This window comes from Cervus elaphus, chromosome X (assembly GCF_910594005.1).
Source record: "Cervus elaphus chromosome X, mCerEla1.1, whole genome shotgun sequence".
In the NCBI taxonomy this organism is placed as follows: domain Eukaryota; kingdom Metazoa; phylum Chordata; class Mammalia; order Artiodactyla; family Cervidae; genus Cervus; species Cervus elaphus.
Window position 1 is genome coordinate 55371803 of NC_057848.1, and position 21832 is coordinate 55393634.

The following is a 21832-nucleotide window of genomic DNA, read 5'->3' on the forward strand; positions in this document are numbered from 1 at the left end:
GTGCGCCAATTCATCTCTGGGCTTTCTATTTTGTTCCATTGATCTACATTTATGTCTTTGTGCCAGTATCATATTGTCTTGATGACTGTGGCTTTGTAGTATAGTCTGAAGTCAGACAGGTTGATTTCTCCAGTTCCATTCTTCTTTCTCAAGATTGCTTTGGCCGTTCTAGGTTTTTTGTGTTTTCATACAAATTGTGAGATTATTTTTTCTAGTTCTGTAAAAAATACCATCGGTAGCTTGATAGGGATTGCATTGAATCTATAGATTGCTTTGGGTAGTATACTCATTTTCACTATATTGCTTCTTGGCCTTTTGGCTAAGATCAAGTGTAGTATCTGTCTTCAGGCTGACTTCTGTTTGAGCCAGCAGGAAAAAACTTCTTCTTTGAGCCCCTGTCTCTGGCGGGAATCCTCTGAAGGATAGCCTGAGGCAAGGATCTGGTGTCTCCTGATGGACTGGTAGGGTATGAGAGGGAAGGCAGGAAGTCACAGGGTTGGGATCTCAGGGCAGGTCCACCAAGGAGGGTGGCTCAACTACCTGCCATGGGGCACTCCTGAGAGCTGGCCTTTCCCTGGCAGAGAGGTGGGCAGGGGGTGGTGAGGGACATAAAATCCATGCATTTTTGGATCTCTGGGTGTGCATTCACAGAGGTGGATGGAAGGGGAAGATAAAATGGGTGGGACAAGGCTACTGTCTGCTGAAGCTCTCTCTGCAGGTGCCACAGAAAATGTTTTATCCATCTCTGTACCTGGTGTGGCACATAGTAGGAATTCAATATATGTTCGTTGGATGGAAGAAATTGCTGTTCTATTTTCCACAGACAACACAGCAAGCTGAGTCTGATTCTGCTCCTGTAAAGGGGTGGTGTTAAGATTTTCCTCCTTACCGCTTTCAGAGCCTATCAGACACACTGCTTCCCACCACTGATTTCTATTCAGCTGAGATTTGTGCAAAGCCAACGAAGGAGGAGCTACGTTTATTATTTGTTTGCAACACATTCCAGTGAATGCTTTGGCATTCAAAATCCACTGTACTTTTGCCTCATTTATTTCTAAAAGAGAAGTCAGGAGATAGTCTTTGCCCTTTGAGTAATGGACATGGGAAGTCAACAAAAACACATTTAAAAACACATGCATTCACTTTTCATTTGTCCGAGTTCAAAATTAGATGTTTCTCCTCCATTATCTCATAAAAGCGTGTGATTTATGAAAGAAACTGAAGCGAGTGTCATTAAAACTGATTACCCTAAGTGAATAGTGATGTATTTGTGGATATGCAATGTGATTATGATGTTAGTGAGAGTAATCTAATGATCAGTGGGATAATGTGACTTTGTGGTGTTGATAAAAGACTAAAAGCAGAAGCCCTTGGTGAAATCACACCTCTGATCTGAAACAAGCCCCAAATGATGACCAAAAGGGCATTTGTTTTGACTCCACCCATGGACCTAGTGCCCAGGAAGACAGTGCCCTCAGACTGCTCCAGCTGTTGAGAGTCCAGTCTCCTGCAGATCTTGGAAACTGGGAGAGAGAAGGGAGCACACAGCAGGAAGGGGAAAGAATTTTCTCTGAGAGAGGCCCTCTCCACACATGCTCCCAGTCCCTCCAGGAGTCACCACCTGCTCCTTCTTTGGTGCCCGGCACCCTCCATCCCTCTGCAATCCCTTTGCTCTGGGTCTCCCCGCATCAATGGTCCTCCTCCTCCTCCTTGTGCATCATCACTTTCTCACTCAGCCGTGGATCCTCCACCTCTCAGCATTTCTCAGCTTTGAAAATGACACCGTCCTTCCTCCCTCCTTACATCCCCCGCCGAACGGGTAGGGCATGCACCCTGACCTTGTTCCCTCTCCTGCCTTGCTGCTCCCTGCCTCCTAACTCCTCTGAATATGGATCTGATCCTCCTATTGTACTGTCCTGAACTGATATGATGCAAATTATTAAATGCCACTGCTTCTTGTTTCTCCATCATATCTAAGCTCTCAGAGCATTTGATGACTTCTTGAAATTCTCTCTGCATATGCATCCCCAATATTTCCCTCTCCTGGCCTCTGCTTACTCTCTAACAACCCCCTTCTCCACCTCCTGCTGCCTACATGTGGGCAGATTGAAGACTTTGGCCTCACCTTTCCTCTTGTCTCCCTTAGAGATGCCTTTTTTCTCCCACAACTTAGATGACCACCACTCTGCAGCTGCCTCTGAAATCTAGGACTCCAACCAATCACATTGCTCCTGGCTTCCATTCCCATCGGCACACAGATATAATTCCCCTCTTTGCTCTTTGCCCTCTGCCCCTGTGGCATGGTTCACTGCAGTGCAAAGCATTTTTCCACGACATCCAAAGTGAGAAGAGCTAGACAAAACCAGGCTCAACATTTAGCTCTGCCACACACTTCCTGTCAGACCTGGACAATTTTCCCATACAGTCTGAACTCCCATTTACAGAACCAAAAATAATAACTCATTCTTACCTTGCATGGTTGTTGTGAAAATTAAAAGCATTCATGGTCATCACCTGGCCCATAATAATTATTTCTTATGTTTTAGCTGTTATTATTAATATACCCAGTAAATGTTTTATTCCCTGGCTTTATTCCCTGGTGGCTCAGTGTTAAAGAAACCACCTGCCAACGCAGGGGATGTGGGTTCGATCCCTAGGTCAGGAAGATCCCCTGGAGGAGGAAATGGCAACCCACTCCAGTATTCCTGCCTGGAGAATCACATGGACAGAGGAGCCTGGTGGGCTACAGTCCATGGGGTCACAAAGAATTGGACACGACTGAGCAACTAATCAACAACAATAACAACAAAATGTTTATTGAATGAAGGGGATGCTTCAGGTACTGTTGCAGGAAGGTGAGATGGGGACAGGAGGTTTGAAGACTTCTCACATCCTAAAATATCAAGCGCAGGCACCTCCTCCACAGGGACCAATGCTGTGCAATGAAGATGACCAACCTTCACAAAATATTACTTTTTTAAAAATGTTTTTTTTTTTTACTACAGAAAGCATCCAGTTTAATCCCATTACTGTATATAAACTACTGTATACAAACCCCACTTTGAGGTTATTCCAGTTTTTGTTGATTACTTAAATAGAAAACAATTACCTCAGTGAAAACTGCACAGACAAAATGTGCTCTTAGAGAAGGAAATCATTATTTTATTCTCCTGAAATTAAAGCACACTCTTCTCCCCAACTCAGCCAGGTTACCTTCTAGGAGATAACAGACTTTTTCTCCTAAGTAACTTTCTCACACAAGCAGTCAGCTTCCAAAAGGATTTTCCTCCAGTGGGAGAGGGAATCAGTACTCTGACTAGCAATTTGTCTTTGCTTCATTGACAGCTCTGGTTTGTTGTTACCTAAGCTCATTTTTTAAACAAATCTTTTCTTTTGCGATAGTTCTATATTTACAGAGAAGTTGCAGAGTTCCTGTACACCCATCATCCAGTTCTCCCTAATGTTAGCATCTTACATAACAATGGTACATTTGTCAAAGCTAAGAAATTAATGTTGATAAATTAGTATTCATTAAACTACAAACTTTATTCAGATCTCCCCAGTTTTTCCACTAGTGTCTCTTTTTTATTCTAGGATCCAATTCAGGATACAATTTTGCATCCAGTCACTATGTCATTTTAATAAATATTCCCTTGATATTGCATAAAGTCAGATAATTACTCTCAAAAGGTTCTGTGCCCCAGAACAGTATAAAAAACCTGGGAGAGTCAACGTAGGGTGGAGAAAATGGATGAAAATGGAATTTAGGCCCATCATCCAAATAAGCAAAATTAGTTGGAAAAAATTTTTCTCTGATAGTGCCAAAGTGAAAGGTTAAACATTTGGTTTCTTCCTTCTTCTCCCAGCCCAGAATTTTCTCTAGTTTTGCCTCCCCTGGGAGGTTGAGCTCTGGTTATGTTGCAAGGAGGAAGCCAGTTCTGACTCCATGTTGGAACTGTTTCTTTGACTTGGTTTTCATTGCTTTTGTTATTATAATCATACAGAATGGTTTGACTCAGGGAATCATGCCCCTTGGCCTGACTGGTAGACTAAGGTTCCTTTGTTCAGAACCCTACCCACCTGTGGATGGCAGGAAGGAAGAAGTTAACACATCCCCTGCCTGAAGCTTGCCATTCTAGGAGATATTTGCAAGATTAATAGCCTTTTTTCTTTGCTTCCTCTGATCCATCTCTAATCTATAAGAGAACCTGGCATCCAGACCCCAATAAGATGGTTATTTTGAGGCACTAGCCTGCTGTCTTCTCAGTCTCCTGGCTCCCCAGTTAAAGTCTCTTCCTTCCCTCAACATCTTGTCTCTCAGATTCATTGGTCTATCATGTGGAGAGCAGAGCAAGCTTGGACTTGGTAACAGTTGCACTTCTACGTTTCAGTTTTGACTGTTAAGCAGTTACCTGATTCACCTTCAAATTGGGAGAAACAAAGAGTTGTGATCATCTTTTCTGGAAACTCAGCTGTGTGACCTTGAGCAAGTCCATTTAGCCTTTCTTGGCCTCAGTCCCCCAGCTGCACAAGCTGAGGTTTGTCAGTGGTTGACAAGGGCTGGTCTGTGGATCTGTCATATCAGAATCAGCTGGAAAGTTTGTTGCAGTGCTGATTTGCAGACCCTGCCCAACTTATGAATATCTGGGCAGTTGGACCTGAGGCTCTGTATTTTCACACACACACACAGTTACCACAGGTGATACGGGTGCACAGCAGGCTCCGGGGCACATGGGGTTAAACAAGCTGCATGCTTGCATGGGTTTGTTAGGTAGGTAGAGCAGGAAAAAGGAGCCCAAAATGGTGGTGGCTAAAAGACGAAGAAAGTGAAAAGCCTGCGAAAATGGAACAAAAGAAAATCCACGGACTGGAGTGAGAACTTCAGCTAAAACAAACACGCCCCTTCTTGGCCAGCCCAATTTGCATAGGGCAGGCTCAAGGAAGGGAGGAGACAAACATATAAGAAGAGGAAGCCAAGACGGATTGAGGCCTCCTCTTTGGGGTCGGCCTGCCCACATGCCTCAAGGGTGTACTATCCTTTGCTTGCCAAATAAAACTGAGCTGTAACAGAGCTGTAACACTGGTCTGCCATTTCAAATCTTTGCTGTGGCAAGACAGAACTGAGGAAAGTACACACTCCCCTGACATATCTGGTGCCATGACTCGGATTTAACCTGGCTGAAACAACCTCAGCTCAGGCCCAGCAAGGCGGAAACCAAGCACAGCAGAAGCCCAACTTGGCGAAAGCTCATGTGGTGGAAGCTGAACACAAAGGAAATCCAGTGCAGTGGAAGTGACAAGAAGCCCAGCATGCTGGAAACTGGGGCAGCAAAAATAAACTCGGCAGAAAGCTCATGTGGCTCAATCTCAGATTCCAGAAGACCTACAGTTAAGGTAGGAAGTCCTCACCCCTATGGCAGGAAAGACATATTGCTAACAAAATCTGAATTCCTTTATAGTCTCTCATTTCTTATTTCCTCGAACCCCCTGTGAACAGGCGAATGGCATGCAATTGAGTGACTCTAGCAGGGGCTACTCCCCATTGCATCCCAAAGGCTCCACTATCTGCTGTGCCCTAGTAGCTGTTGCCCAAGTGCATGAGGGTCCTTCTGTCCTTAACCTCCTTTGTGCCAAGGATCAGGCCAATGAAAATTGTGGGTGCAGGTCAGGCATTTAGCAGTTTTTCTGGCAAGTTATGAAAGGGGTTCCTCTGCTTTTTCCTCCCGTCCTTCAGCTCCTCTCTCCACTGTTTGATTGGGCAGGTCATCATCTTTCAATTTCTGAAAATTGTGTTTGAAACCGTTTACCTAAGATTGGGACTCAAACCCATGTGGCAGGAACTTTGTGCTATGCTTAGTCACTCAGTTGTGTCCAACCAGAACTTGAGCCTGGCCAAAGCCCATGGTGCCTGGTTTCAGGACCTAATGAAGCTCAGGTTCTTGATGTCTCATTGTAAAAAGAATTCAGTGAGACACAGTGATAGGTAAGAGGTAGACTTGTTCTGATTCAGAAAGAAGCACAGTCCACAGAGTGTGTGCCATCTCAGAGGGTGTATGGGGTGGCCATGAAATGTGTGGTTAGTTTTTGTGAGCTGGGTGAATTCATATGCTAATGAGTGGGAGGATCATTCCAACAATTGCGGAACCACCCACTTCTTGGTCTTTTGATAGTGCCTTGGAACTGTCATGTCACCTCTGGGTGTGTCATTTAGCTTGCAGATTGAGGATCAAGGCTTAGTTGAATTTGACTTGTCTGCCATCTTGGACCCACTTGATTTTAATGGGTTTATGTTATGACCTTGGGCTAGGTCATTCTTTCAAAAGTTGTGCCCTGCTCCCTTCCCTCCTGTTTCATTCTCTTTTCCTGAGCCCCATCTGGGCCCACAGTATTGCTTATACAATCTTCTAGCGGGACAGCCAGAAAATAGCTGACCCTTAGGAGGGAAATCCAATCCCTCTAGAAATTCAGGCCTTCACCTTCCATGTTTCCCACAACATGTATAACAACAACATCTCTCAGTGAACCCACTAGGGCAGGTGACAGGCACACAATGCCTGCTAGAAATCCATCTGTTTGTGGCATCCCTTCAAGGGCAATTGAGCTTCCAGGGACAATGTTTGCCACTTTGGGAGTTAGCCCTGAAGGCCGTTTGGGCCCAAACCCTTACTACCCTTCTCCTAAAGTTACAAACATATCCCTAGATCAAATCTCCATTCCACTTTTATGGAACATCTGGTCTGTTGCCTCTTATCAATTCATTCTTAAGCCACTTACTAACTCCTACAACCAGGACCCTGCCCCCTTGTAGGCAACATCACTCCACCCAGCTTATTATTAAAATACTCCCTAACAGTACCAGATAACCCACTCCTTTGTCATTACTTCTATTATTCTATGACAATGAAATGTTTACCATGGGAAACGCCCTAAACTGCTCTTATGGAGGACTAAGGGAAGAAATCAGTGAATTACATTCCTTCAGAGCAATAAGAGGATAAGGCCTATGGCTATTTTGCCAGGTTCCCAGTCTCAGGGCACAGGCTTGGATTGCTTTACATCCTGGTATCTATTCCCATCTGCAGTGGACAAACTGGCAATGAGTTAAGATTACAACCCCTTAATCCTACCCAGCGCTAGTCACACTGGAGACCTTGGGGATGCCCAACTCCAGCCTGGGGTCCCAGGAGGTCAACCTGCCTTGACCTGCCTAGGGATTTGGTCCCTGGGAGGTTGTCATGCCTCAGCTTGCTCAGGGATCCACTCGCCCAGGGTCCCAGGAGGTCGATCTGCCTCCACCTGCCTAGGGATCTGGTCTCTGGGAGGTTGCCATGCCTCAACCTGCTCAGGGAGCTGCCAGTCCAGGGGTCCCAGGAAGTTGACATGCCTTGACCTGCCGAGGGACCCAATTCTTGGGAGGTCGACATGCCTTTGCTGCCTGGGTATTCGATCTCCAGGAGGTTGTCATGCCTCAACCTGCCTGGGGATCTACACCCTGGCCCAGGGACGCCCAGCTCTCAGGTTGCAACAATACTGGGTAGAATAAGCTTCAGAAAGACTCACCCCTAAGGAAGTCCACCCATGGAAATAGAAGGAAGCTTATGAGTTGTGTGACTGTGCCCAGTCTCAGCAGTATCTCAGGAGCCCAACGAGAACCCCATTGCCTTTCTGGAAAGTCTAAAAGAGGCCCTCCAAAAGTTTACCAATCTGAACTTAGACTCTTACGAGAGACAGGTGATTTTAAAGGACAAATTCCTGTCCCAGTGTGCATCAAAGATCAGGATAAAGTTACAACAGCTACAGCAGCAAGACCCTGCTGCCTCTTTAGATGAGATGGTCCAGATAGCCACCAATACCTTTTATAACAGAGAACGGGAGAGGGAGGCCAAGGCCCAGGAAAGGGAGAGAAGGAAAGAGACAAGGCATGCCCAGATGCTGGCCGCCCTTCAGGGAAGCCCTATGGCAAACCCCGAGTCCTTGAAGGACAAGGCACCAGGCAAATGCCTTATCTGTAGACAAGTGGGGCATTGGGCCAAAGAGTGTCCAAACCATAACAAGTCTCCTAAAATGGCTTGCTATAAATGCCATCAGTTGGGACACTGTGCGGCCCTCTGCCCTGGGGACCCAACAGCCTCAAGGTCAAGTGCCACGCCTTCCCTCAGGATTGTTCAATAGGACTGAAGCGGCCCCCTCCAGTCAGCCTGCCTGTCACAGATAACCATCATGGGAGTGAAGCCAAGGGTGAAACTGGATGTGGCAGGTAGGTCCCAGAATTTCTTGGTTGACACAGGGGCTACCTACTCTGTCCTGACCTCCTACTCTGGAGTCCTCTCCTCTCAAACCTGTACCATTTTGAGTGCTACAGGAAAAACAATTATGAAAAGACTCACCCGAGTGCTTCTTTGTTGTTGGGACAGACAAATATTTTTCCACCAGTTTCTGGTGGTCCCTGAGTGTCCTACTCCCTTTTTGAAAAGAGATCTTTCCCTGCCTTCAAAATCTTGCAACTATTGCAGTCCTGATAGAAGATACTTTAAAACTCTCTTGGGGACAAACTATTTTTACCAGTCACCAAGTGAAACAACTCCTGAATGGGAGAGGCCATTTATGGATGTCTGATCAAAGGATCCTCAGATAGTAAGTAGTGCTGATGGAAAATCCAGGCCTGACTATATTTCCTTGTGAGGTTCTTAACCCAGCTACCCTCCTGCCTACCCCCGAAGGCTCTCTCCCCTTTCACTCTTGCCTAGAAACGTCGGACCAATGGACAAAGCCCTGAGAGGAATTGTCAGAAGATCCTCTGACCAATCTTGAGGAAATCTGGTACACTGGTGGAAGCAGCTTTGTCTTGGATGGGAAAAGAAGAGCCGGATATACAGTAGTCTCCAATTTTGAGACCACAGAGGCTAAACCTTTGCCACCAGGTACTTCAGCCCAATTGTCTGAGCTCATAGCCCTGACTTGAGCTTTAGAGCTGGGAAAAGAAAAAAGAGTAGCCATTTACACTGACTCCAAGTATGCCTTTCTGGTGCTACATGCACATACTGCTATTTGGAAAAGAAGAGGCTACTTGACCACCCGAGGGTCCCCAATCAAATATGATGATCAAATCCTTAGGCTCTTGGAGGCAGTCCATCTGCCCACTGAGGTTTCAGTTTCCCTTCGTAAAGGACACCAAAAAGGGAGCACAGAAGTGGCATGAGGGAACCAAGCAGCTGATCAGGCAGCTGAGAGCAGCATTACAGAACCATGACCTAATAGGGGTGGCCACCTTAGTTCCACAGACTAATTTGCCAGAAACTCCTTCATATACTGAAGGTGAGACTCTTAAAGCTTAGAGTGAGGGCTTTCAAGAAGATCATATGGGGTGGTTCCAAAAGGAGGGACTCTTTTTTTTTTTTTTCCTGCCTGGGAACCTCCAATGGAAGTTGATTAACTCCTTATATGCCATCACTCATTTAGGGGAGAAGGCCCTCCCAAGATTACTAGAAAGGTCTTTGAGAGGAATGGGCCTCCAAACAACTATAAGGCAAGTGGTCTCCTCTTATCCCACTTGCCAATTAAACAACCACCAAGGAGCTCAAAGACCCCAGCTGGCCCAACTCATCCAATAGCGTGGGGCCTACTGAGGAGAGGACTGGCAGATGGACTTCACCCAGATGCCAGTTTCTCAAGGGTATAAATACCTACTAGTCATGATAGATACATTCACAGGATGGATTGAAGGCTTTCCCACCTGAATTGAGAAGGCTGAGGAGGTAGTAAAAAAACTACTCCATGAAATCATTCCAAGATTTGGTCTGCCAAGGTCATTACAAAGTGACAATGGGACATCATTTACTTCTAAGGTCACCCGAGGGGTCTCCAAAGCATTGGGCATTACTTATTATCTCCATTGTGCCTGGAGGCCTCAGTCTTCAGGAAAAGTAGAAAGAGCCAACCAATTCTTAAAATCAGCAGTAAAAAAGATAACCCAGGAGACCTCCCTGGGATGGAAGGAGGCTTTACCAATAGCTCTCCTCTGCACATGTATTGCCCCTAAGGAACAGATTGGTCTTAGTCGTTATGAGATGCTATATGGGAGACCTTTCATTTATGTAAATGACTTCTTCCTAGATCCAGAGGCTCAGACCCTCTGGTCTTATACCATGACCATTTGGCAATTCCAAAAAGATACATGCTTGTGGGGTGTTAACCAGGACCCCAAAGTTTCTAAAGAGCCACCACTATATGCTTCAGGGACTCAAGTCCTAATTAAAGTCTGGAAATATGGGTCCCCAAAGGCTCAACTCCAGCCCACATGGAAGGGCCCCTACCCTGTAATACTTTCTACCACCCCAGCAGTCAAGGTACAAGGACATGACTCCTGGATTCACTACTCACAAGTCAAGCCATGGAAGAAAACAGAAGAGGACATTCAATACACCTGTGAGCCCATGGGAGATCTCAGATACCTATTCAGGACTACAGATGAGTGCCATTCTAATGAACACTGCCGAAATTAAGTTTCTGGGGATAAGACTTCTCAGAATAGCTCTAAAGAGACAACACAGCTTGGCATGGGTTGTACTCCAAATAGACAGGAGATAGATCCCCTGATCCCTGAACAAGGAGGGACTTGAGCCATCTTGAATGAGACATGTTGTTTCTGGGTAAACACCTCCAACCAAGTTAAAGAAAGTCTCACAGTCCTCAAGAAAAACATTCAGATCCTTCAGAATCTCAAAGAATGAGCTGGAGAGTTCTTGGGGTTGCTACACTCTCTCTTGGGAGATCCTTCTCCTGGAGAGGGGGAATTGGAGTTGGCTAATACCCCTACTAATCCCTGTTATCACCATATTGATGCTGCTTATGATCGCTCCATATATTATCAATTGTCTAACCCATTTTGTCTCTGGCCAGGTCAACAAGCTACAACATGTAGTACCAGTTCAACAAGGATGTATAAAACTACACCTGACCCCAGAAAATATCACTCACCCTTAGATGGACACTACCATGAGGACTCTGAGGTTTGAGACTAGCAGGAGGGGGAGGCCCAATGCCCCTCGCCATCCCAGCTCAGCAGGAAGTAGCCAGAGAGACTTCGATGCCCCTACTCCCAAAGAATTGGGCCTTCCATCTCTTGAGGAGGGAATGTTAGGTAGTTAGAATAGGAAAAAGGAGTCCAAAATGGCAGTGGCTAAAAGACAAAGAAAGGAAAAAGCCCACAAAAATGGAACAAAAGAAAATCTGAGGACCAGAGTGAGAACCTCAGGTGAAACAAACAGCCCTCCTGGCTAGCCCAATTTACATAGGGCAGGCTCAGGGTGAGGAGACAAACAGATGAGAGGAGGAAGCCAAGACCCTTGAGACCTCTCTTATTGGGTCGGCCCACCCTCACACCTTGAAGGTGTACTATCCTTTGCTTGCCAAATAAAACTGAGCTGTAACCAAGCTGTAACACTGGTCCACCATTTCAAATCTTTGCTGTGGTGAGACAGAACTGAGGAAATCACACACTCCCCTGACATATCCAGAGGCAAAAGGGCTTTAGGAAGTGACATTTAACAGGTCAAGGAAAGGGATCAGCTTCCTTGTGGGAGCAGGTCTGGTGTTTCCTGGGACTCGCAAAGCTATCTTGTTAGGAGACAGCTCCCCACTGCCAAAGCTCCTATTGCATTCTACCTAGGCATTCGGTGGGTAATGCATATTTAACCTACATAGTCAGAGTTCTGGTTTTCTGTACATTCTATTCAAATCGATTTGGGGGAAATTACCTAAAGACACAGAAGAACTGTACAAAAAAGATCTTCACGACCCAGAAAATCACGATGGAGTGATCACTCACCTAGAGCCAGACATCCTGGAATTCGAAGTCAAGTGGGCCTTAGGAAGCATCACTATGAACAAAGCTAGTGGCGATGATGGAATTCCAGCTGAGCTATTTCAAATCCTAAAAGATGATGCTGTGAAAGTGCTGCACTCAATATGCCAGTAAATTTGGAAAATTCATCAGTGGTCACAAGGACTGGAAAAAGTCAGGTTTCATTCCAACCCCAAAGAAAGGCAATGCCAAAGAATGCTCAAACTACTGCACAACTGCACTCATCTCACACACTAGTAAAGTAATGCTCAAAATTCTCCAAGCCAGGCTTCAGCAATACGTGGACTGTGAACTTCCAGATGTTCAAGCTGCTTTTAGAAAAGGCAGAGGAACCAGAGATCAACTTGCCAACATCCCCTGGATCATTGAAAAAGCAAGAGAGTTCCAGAAAAACATCTATTTCTGCTTTATTGACTATGCCAGAGCTTAGACTGTGTGGATCACAATAAACTGTGGAAAATTCTGAAAGAGATTGGAATACCAGACCACCTGACCTGCCTCTTGAGAAACCTATATGCAGGTCAGGAAGCAACAGTTAGAACTGGACATGGAACAACAGACTGGTTCCAAATAGGAAAAGGAGTACCTCAAGGCTGTATATTTTCACCCTGCTTATTTAACTTACATGCAGAGTACATCATGAGAAACGCTGGGCTGGAGGAAGCACAAGCTGGAATCAAGATTGCCAGGAGAAATATAAATAACCTCAGATATGCAGATGACACCACCCTTATGGCAGAAAGTGAAGAAGAACTAAAGAGCCTCTTGATGAAAGTGAAAGAGGAAAGTGAAAAAGTTCGCTTAAAGCTCAACATTCAGAAAACTAAGATCATGGTATCTGGTCCGATCACTTCATGGCAAATAGATGGGGAAACAGTGGAAACAGTAAGAGACTTTATTTTGGGGGGCTCCAAAATCACTGCAGATGGTGATTGCAGCCATGAAATTAAAAGATGCTTACTCCTTGGAAGGAAAGTTATGACCAATCTAGACAGTATATTAAAAAGCAGAGACATTACTTTGTCAACAAAGATCCATCTAGTCAAGGCTATGGTTTTTCCAGTAGTCATGTATGGGTGTGAGAGTTGGACTATAAAGAAAGCTGAGTGCTGAAGAATTGATGCTTTTGAACTGTGATGTTGGAGAAGATTTTGGGAGTCCCTTGGACTGCAAGGAGATCCAACCAGTCCATCCTAAAGGAAATTAGTCCTGAATATTCATTGGAAAGACTGATGTTGAAGCTGAAACCCCAATACTTTGGCCACCTGATGCAAAGAGCTGACTCATTTGAAAAGACCCTGATGCTGGGAAAGATTGAAGGTGGGAGAAGAAGGGGATGACAGAGGATGAGATGGTTGGATGGCATCACAGACTCAATGGACATGAGTTTGAGTAAACTCCGGGCGTTGGTGATGGACAGGGAGGTCTGGCGGTCCATGGGGTCGCAAAGAGTCGGACACAACTGAGCAACTGAACTGAACTGAACCAAACCTAAAGACAGGAGCTTCCCTGGTAACTCAGACAGTAAAGAACCTGCCTGCTAATGCAGGAGATGCAAGAGATGCTGGTTCCATCCCTTGGTCGGGAAGATCCTCTGGAAAAGAGAATGGCAACCCACTCCAGTATTCCTGCCTGGAGAATCCCATGGACAGAGGAGCCTGGCAGGTTACATTCCATGGAGCCTCAGAAAATCGGACATGATGAAGTGAGTAACACACACACACACACACACACACACACACAGAGAGAGAGAGAGAGCTAAAGACAAGATAGAGAAAAGTTTTACAAAGACATTGGAATTTTAGTAAATGACAACTTGTTGCTAATTTGTGTCTGACTCTTTTGTGACCCAATAGACTGTAACCTGCCAGGGTCCTCTGTCCATGGAGTTTCACAAGCAAGAATACTGGAGCGGGTTGTATTTCCTTCTCCAGAGGCTCTTCCAGATCTAGGGATCAAACCCATGTCTCCTGTTTGGAAGATAGATTCTTTACCACTGAGCTAACTGGCACTAAATGACAACTTAGATAGTTATATTTGAAGCTTCTGTGTTGATTACTTTTCATTCCTTACTTGGGAGTACAGAAAAAAGAAAATGAACTCATTTTACATGATACTGTAAGTTAATCTACTTATTTCACCTGTACTCTGCCTTTTAACAAAACCTCTTAAATGTATTCTGATAGCCAAACATGGTAAGGATATGTTAGTAAGTGGATTTTGTCTGTGATTGTTGCAGATTTCTCCATTTTAGTTCATAGAACCTCAGAGCTGAAAAAAGCTCAGTGATCATAAAATCAGAATAGATTATAGATCAAATAATTTTATTAAATGGGGGAACTGAAAAATTCAGAATGCAGACAAAGGGCACATTGTTTTGACTGAACTAATAATTAGTCAATTCACGTCACAACCTTTTGAGGCCCTGTTATTTTTATATTCTGCAGATGAAGAAACTGAGGCTCCAATGTGCAAGGTCTGCTGGGAAGTGAAAGAGGAATTCAACCCAGGTCTGGCGCCTTAATACCCTGGTCTGGAGATGTTCATGGGAGCCATATTTGTAAGAAGAATGGATCAAAAATAGTAAACTGTGCAGCAATTAAAATGGGCAGACATTTTATCTTGGAGATGAGAGAATAAATTGATACAACCATTCATGAAAGCAATTAACAATATGAATAGAGTGCTTCTGTAAACTTTATACTCTTTGAACAACAATTCATTGACTAGGATCTTATCCTAAGGTATTAATCAGAAATTTTGAAATGGCTATTTGAAGAAATACTTACTGAGATAGCATCTAAAAATTATTTTTAACTGGAAAGACACGAAAGATTTACAATTAGATAATGAGTTTAATAAATCAACGGTTCTTTATGTGCCATACTGTCACACAAGCATTTTAAATGGTGTTTTAATAACATATGAAACTGTTGATAGTATTTTAAGTGAAAAAAAGCATGATCAAATTATTGCATGCACATCGTGATCCCAGTTTTTTTTAAAGGAAAGTATGTGGGGAAAAAAAAGAAAGAAAAGTATGTGGATATGTTTTAAAAAAGCAAGACTGAAGGGAAATAAACCCAAATATTTAATTGTCTTAAAAATGAAAAATAAAGCATTAAAACGGTTCTCTCTGCATGGTGAAATTAGAGTTCATTCTTTATTATCTTCTTTGTGCCTTTCTGAATTTTGAATTCTCTTTAGTGAGGAACAAACCACTTTTATAGGCAGAAAGAATAAAATGCTATTATTTAAAGAAAAAATTTAGATTACAAAAATAAATACCATAGAGAACACTATGATGCATTGAGTACAAATATAGAAAACTGTGTATACAGTAGAGTGTATGAAAATATATACATAAATAACTATAACAGCAAATAAAGGACTGTATGAACATACTGTGTGCATGTGTTAGTCACTCAGTCATGTCCAACTATTTTGCAACTGCATGGACTGTAGCCCACCAGTCTCCTCAGTCCATGGAATTCTCCAGGCAGGAATACTGGAGTGGGTTGCCTTTCCCTTCTTCATTGGATTTTACTGACCCAGGGATGGAATCCAGGTCTCCTGCATTGCAGGCAGATTCTTTACAGCCACCAGGGAAGCCCATAGGAACATACTACAAAATACTAAAAGTTTAGGGGTTTAGATGGCAACAATGAAGTGAACTTCTTCTATCCCTTTTTATTTTCTACAGTCTCATTAATTAATATGATTTTTAAAACAATGTTTCAAAACTCTTCCACTCCACCCCCAAAGTCCCATGACTATGTAGATGTTATGTAGGTAAGAGCACACGAGCTGTATAAACACATGCTGTCAAATCTTGACTCTGAAATGATGAGCCGTGTGTGTCCCTAGGCCATTAGCTTAACTTCTCTGTGAAATAACATAGCACCTAGCTCTTCAGATTACTAGGAGTGTAAAAGAAGATGATGGACACTAACTGCTTATCATAGAGCCCATCAGAGTCACTAAAAGGGTTTTCTGGCCATTGGAGAAGGTAACGTGATGAGTTTCTGGTTTTCACTAGTGTGTCTTCAGTTTCACTGTTGGTCTGACTTCACCAGGCCTCAGAAAGGTGGGGGTAAAGTTGATAGGTCTTCTAGACCCTGTGTGCAGCATGAGGAAAATACTCAACAGTGTGGATGAGAGGAGCCTGAAGGAAATGTGTTTTTCCCCATCCTGCTGATGATCTGATCCACACTGGAGGTCTCTGTAGTTGGTAGCTCTCCTGCCAGTGAATGCTCACTTTGGCTTGACCTCCAGTTATTATACTTGAACTCCAAGATGGGTTTGTTTACTATCAATGTCTGCCCCTCTTCTGTGTACACCTGCCTTTAAGGAATACTGAGGGCTACACAGGCAGGTTGTGGAGTGGCACACACGCAGACACACAACAGGGACGCACTCCAGTATCTCCCTGTCAGTCCTCCCTGCTCCTGTAGATCCATCATTAAATTCAGTCCTTCAGGTCAATTTCACATTTTCCTAAACTGGAGTATTTATCCTTGCACTCAGTCACATGTCAATATCATTAATTTGGTAGGGACTTCCTCTAATCTTCCCTTGTGGTTCAGCTGGTAAAGAATCTGCCTGCAATGTGGGAGACCTGGGTTTGATCCCTGGGTCGGGAAGATCCCCTGGAGAAGGAAACGGCAACCCACTCAAGTACTCTTGCCTGGAGAATTCCATGGACAGAGGAGCAAGACAGGCCGCAGTCCATGGAATCACAAAGAGTCAGATACGACTGTGTGACTTTCACTTTCTTTCACTTTCCTCTAATCAAATTTCTTGGAAGAAGGTCTAGGGTAAAGTGAATTTTGAAGACAAAAGATTATTTCTAAATTAGTGACACTTGGCCCGGGGGGCTCAGATGGTAACTAATCTGCCTATGATGTGGGAGACCTAGGTTCGATCCCTGGATTAGGAAGATCCACTGGAGGAGGGCATGGCAACCAACTCCGGTATTCTTGCCTGGAGAATTCCCCATGAACAGAGGAGCCTGGCGGACTACAGTCCAGGGGTCGCAAAGAGTCGGACACAACTGAGGACTAAGCGAGTGAGAAGGCTGAGTGTCGCCTAAGTATAGAGTCAAAGGTAGGGAGGTGAGGCACTCAAGGAGACTGCCCAGCTCCGTGGTGGTGCAGAGAGGCGGACCTTGGCATTCATTACTTTCACTTGTAAAATGGCCCAGAGGACCAGGCCTTCTCTACCTTCTGAAACCTTCATCTCATTTTTAAAATCAGCAGAAACTAGTGGTTCAGGGCCTGGGGCCTGGGTAAGACACATAGATTCCCAGTCAGAATTCACATCTTACCTGTAAATATTACTTGAGAGGATGATATCTTCTACCAACAGGGCATGCAATGAATATTACATGAGATGCTACAAAGAGTGAGTGACACAGAACTTGGCACCAAAATAAAATAAAATAAAGCCCTCAATAAATGAGAACAATTATTACTCTGCTCCTTGAGATCACTCATATTCCTAAAGATGTCCCCAGTTTCAAATTTCCTTGCTTTCATGGAAACAAAGACATAAACTTCTCCTTGATCTGGGGCAGTTAACTGTGTATAGAAATACAATAGCAGCATTTCCCTCCTTGATGTGCCCCAGGCTTTCTCAGGCCAGGGTTACCTTAACTCACAAAACTGTCACAGTGAGGCCAAGGGCAGACACCAAATGCTTGGGTAGCTTCCTCCCACCTCCGGCAACACTCCCTCATCACTGGCGTCCAGCGGATATGGGTAGTGCAAGCTGTATCTGAATGGGACAAAATTCATTACCGGACTCTCACTATAAGCTCTGCAAGCTCAAGAAGGTGTTCTGAAATGGAGTCAGGTTAATAGCAATACCCCAAATGTCACCAGCCATCTACTCACCTAACCCTTCAGTCCCTTACAAAATTCCCCCTCAGAACATTTCAGAGACTTTCTGGGGAGAGGGGCACACATTATGGGGATGATATGCTAATGGGTGGCCCACTCCTTAACATAGATTGGGTAATAAATAATAAGGAGATAAGTCCCAGCTGCTCTGAAAGACCAGGGGACGCTCGGCTTGGGGCCTCTAGACTAAATAGCTGGAATGGAGTTGCTGACACCTGCAACTCCAAGTCATCAGGAAATCCTAGGAAGTGACCCATGCCCACCCACCCAGCAGGCACAGCTGCAGCCAAGACAGACCGGCACAGTTTTGCTCTCCTCTCCCATGGGGAAAGAGTTTCCTGACCACAGTGATAAAGCTATTTGATGAATGTTGAAACCATGGCAAGCTGTACAGAGGACATGCAGTTTTAGTTAACAGGAAATTTTATACAAGCAGTAGAAAGAGTATTAAATTTTAGGAACAAACAATGCCAAAAACAACCTGTTACTAACTTACGTCTTTGGATTCTGTACCCTTACTATGACTTTATAAGACCAGGTAGTGTGGTGTAATGATAAACACTCCAGACTCTGGGGACCAGAGTTTGAATGCAGGCTTGACCAGGAGTTAACTTTGCACCCCTTGCTTCCAGTCCATGCTCTCCGGACTTCTGGGCTGGTGAGCTACAGGCCTCTGAGAGTCTGCCATTCCTCTAGCAGGGGTAGAAGATGTCCCTTCCACCCCCACAATGCCCAAATATTTCTTTATGGCCTTCAAGAAGTGGCCAAAGGGACCACTTCTCATAGGAAGGTATTAGATTACCTACTAACTTTTTTACCTTCGTAAAGGAGATAACTTCAATCCTGACCTGGAGAGTCCACACCTTGCCACCAAATCTCTCAATGCATTAGGTTCTATAACTCAGAGCTCTGCCTTGAAACATTGGATAATGTACTTGGCAGACCACAAGCTTTTTTGATCACATTTATAGTCATTGTGAATAATAAAAATTTACAAGTGGGAGCTTACAACAACAACAAATCACAGGGAAAATATAAGCATTTTATAAAATACAAAAAAAAAAAAAAGCAGAAAACTGCTTCACAGGCACCGAAACAAGAAGAGTTCAGGAGAAATCAACAGTAAGTCTTCTAAATAGTGTTCTCTGTAATAAAAGAGCATTAATGAGATTCAGCAGGCTATCATTCAGTCTTGTGGACCTGTCCCAAATTCCAAATTTGATAAGACCAATGTTGAGATTGGTTCAACGAGGGAAAGCTGACAAATAATCAAACAGGGTAGCTATGTCCAGGGACTTAGTGACACAGAAAACGAAGGTTGCAGGAAGTTATCACAAAAAAGGTCCTGCTGGGGAGACCAATCAGCCTGAGACACTGCCTTGCACTGTGTGGGATACAAATACAGTATATACATACTCTGACATCTCCCCATACTTAAGATTCCAGGATTGTTTGCATAAGCACAAGTGCATAAGCGATGAAAACAACCCCATGCTCAAACCAAGTCCAAAGTCTGGGGCCCCAAGTCATGGGACTTCTTTGGGTTGAAGTCTTCAGGGTGAAGTTCATGACTTCGGCAGAGCTGCTGTGATTCTTTGAGATTCAGAAATCTATAGACTTAAGGTTAACCTTAAATACCACCAAGGCAAAATACAACATACAAATGAAAGAATCAAGGGCAAACAATTATACAGAAGCTATAGATGACACTTCCCATTTCCTCTAATAGAAATGTTCTTCCCCTTGAGTTCTGTAAACTACAAACATCTGGGGTAACCACTCATCTGGAGTCATGCGAGATTTCATTTTTACCTCTAACTCCAGGTTCCCAAAGCCATCTATTCTGGGTCCTAGGGTAGAAAAGCCCAATCTGGTTCCTGGCTAAAAGCTTGCTTCCCGGTTAAAACTGTATTCTACATCCTTCGAGCTTGACACCCTGACTGCACAACCTGTAGTCCCCAAGCTGATATTAGAACAGAGTCTACAATGGGCCTTTCCATCATCCTGTAAGGCTGCTGTGTCTGACTGATGGGAGAGACTGAGAAAAATCAGTGAATCTTAAGGGCTTCAGGCCACTTCTATTCTTTGGTCAAGTTGATTGAAGTACTATAGGTTTTATCAACATTTGGAGTTGAATAAGAAGCAGCAAGTTGACAAGAAATGAACACAAATATGAAGAAGATGCAACAGAAACTCAGAAATACAACCCAAATCCAAACTATTACATGATCTGCCTGGTAACAGTGAGTAATTCCTATACTGTGATATTGGAGTCAGCACAGTGGGTTGAGAAGACAAACCCAAATCCAAAGGCTTCAAAGGTGATTATTCAAATTGCCATTACAGGTCACATGCATGTGTATAGGTCACATAAAAGAAAAGCAATTAGATTACCTCCACATCAATCATGCTACAGTTGACTAAGGGCTTCAGTGATGTTTGAATTAGTTCACAAGCCAATAAAATGCACAAATACAACAAATCCTTCTAGTAATCTCACCATGAGTTTAACCCAAAGTCATCTCATCAGCCAACTCAGGTCTCGAGTTGAATTGAAATAGTTCATGAGTTGATAAGAGTGCGTGGAAATAAACAAATAACAAATCAGAATCATTGGGGATCTCACTTATAATTTCTTTTTAACTACTGACATGAGCAAAACTCAATGTTCAAAAAACTAAGATCATGACATCTGGTCCCATCACTTCATGGCAAATAGATGAGGAAACAATGGAAACAGTGACAGACTTTATTTTCTTGGGCTCCAAACTCACTGCAGGCATGAAATTAAAAGATGCTTTCTCTTTGGAAGAAAAGGTATGACAAAGCTAGACAGCATATTAAAAAGCAGAAATATTACTTTACTGACAAAGGTCCGCATAGTCAAAGCTATGGTTTTTCCAGTAGTCATGTATGGATGTGAGAGTTGGACCATAAAGAAAGCTGAGTGCCGAAGAACTGATGTTTTTGAACTGTGATGTTGAAAACTCTTGAGAGTCCCTTGGACAGTAAGATTAAACCAGTCAATCCTAAAGGAAATCAGTCCTGAATATTCATTGGAAGGACTGATGCTGAAGCTGAAGCTTCAATACTTTGGCTACCTGATGTGAAGAGCCGACTCACTGGAGAAGACCCCGAGGCTGGGAAAGATTGAGGGCAGGAGAAGAAGGGGATGACAGAGGATGAGATGGTTGGATGGCATCACTGACTCGATGGACATGAGTTTGAGCAAGCTCCAGGAGTTGGTGATGGACAGGGAAACCTGGTATGCTGCAGGTCATGGGTCACAAAGAGTTGGACACGACTGAGCAACTGAACCAACTGACAAGCACCTTGAATTGGCTTGGGGATGTAGAGATATCCGGGTTTTCCCCACTGGTACCCCAACTGCACAGGTGGTCCTACAGAGAAGAAAATTGCCCCTCTAAGAAGGGTCATCAAAGCAGAGAACCAACACACAGCACCGTAACAGTCACATTGCCCACTTTAGATGCAGGACCTGTTCTAGCATTTAAGAGGCAAGAGAGCTCCCATGGCTTCTACTTGGCCTTATCATGGTAGTGTTTGTTCATGGATCAGAAAGCCAGGGTAAATTTTAATGCTGCATATGCAGCCGCTTTTTTGTTTCTAGTATGTTTTAGACTGTATCAATGAACAATAGAGTACAACAGATGTGAAAAAGATTTGGAGGAACTTCAAACTCCCTCCAGGTAAGTGATTCTAAATGTGCTTTGGGTCTTGTATTTCGTGACAGCCAGATATATGTGAAAAGAACTTGAACCCAGAAAACTTTACAAACATAAACTGCATATATTGTGTAAAACTCCAGAATAAATGCTCAAGGTCTAGAGATTTCTATATCCTTCAATACCATAAATTCTAGGAACTATGTGTAATGTCCTCATCCTTGTCAAAAAAAAAAAGAGAGAGAAAGAAAGAAAACACAAAACATAAATGACTATTTTTTAAGCTCTTTCAATAAGGTTGTATGCATGTTATCCAAATTCTTTGCATGGATTAAATATTGTATACCAACTTTCCAAATTTTGCATTCCAGGTTCCTGCAAAC

General features: G+C 43.7%; 1 pseudogene; it reads left to right on the forward strand.

Moving 5' to 3' along the window:
• Positions 1 to 299: 299 nt before the first annotated feature.
• Positions 300 to 417, forward strand: LOC122690907 (annotated as a pseudogene).
• The last annotated feature ends 21415 nt before the right edge of the window (positions 418 to 21832 follow it).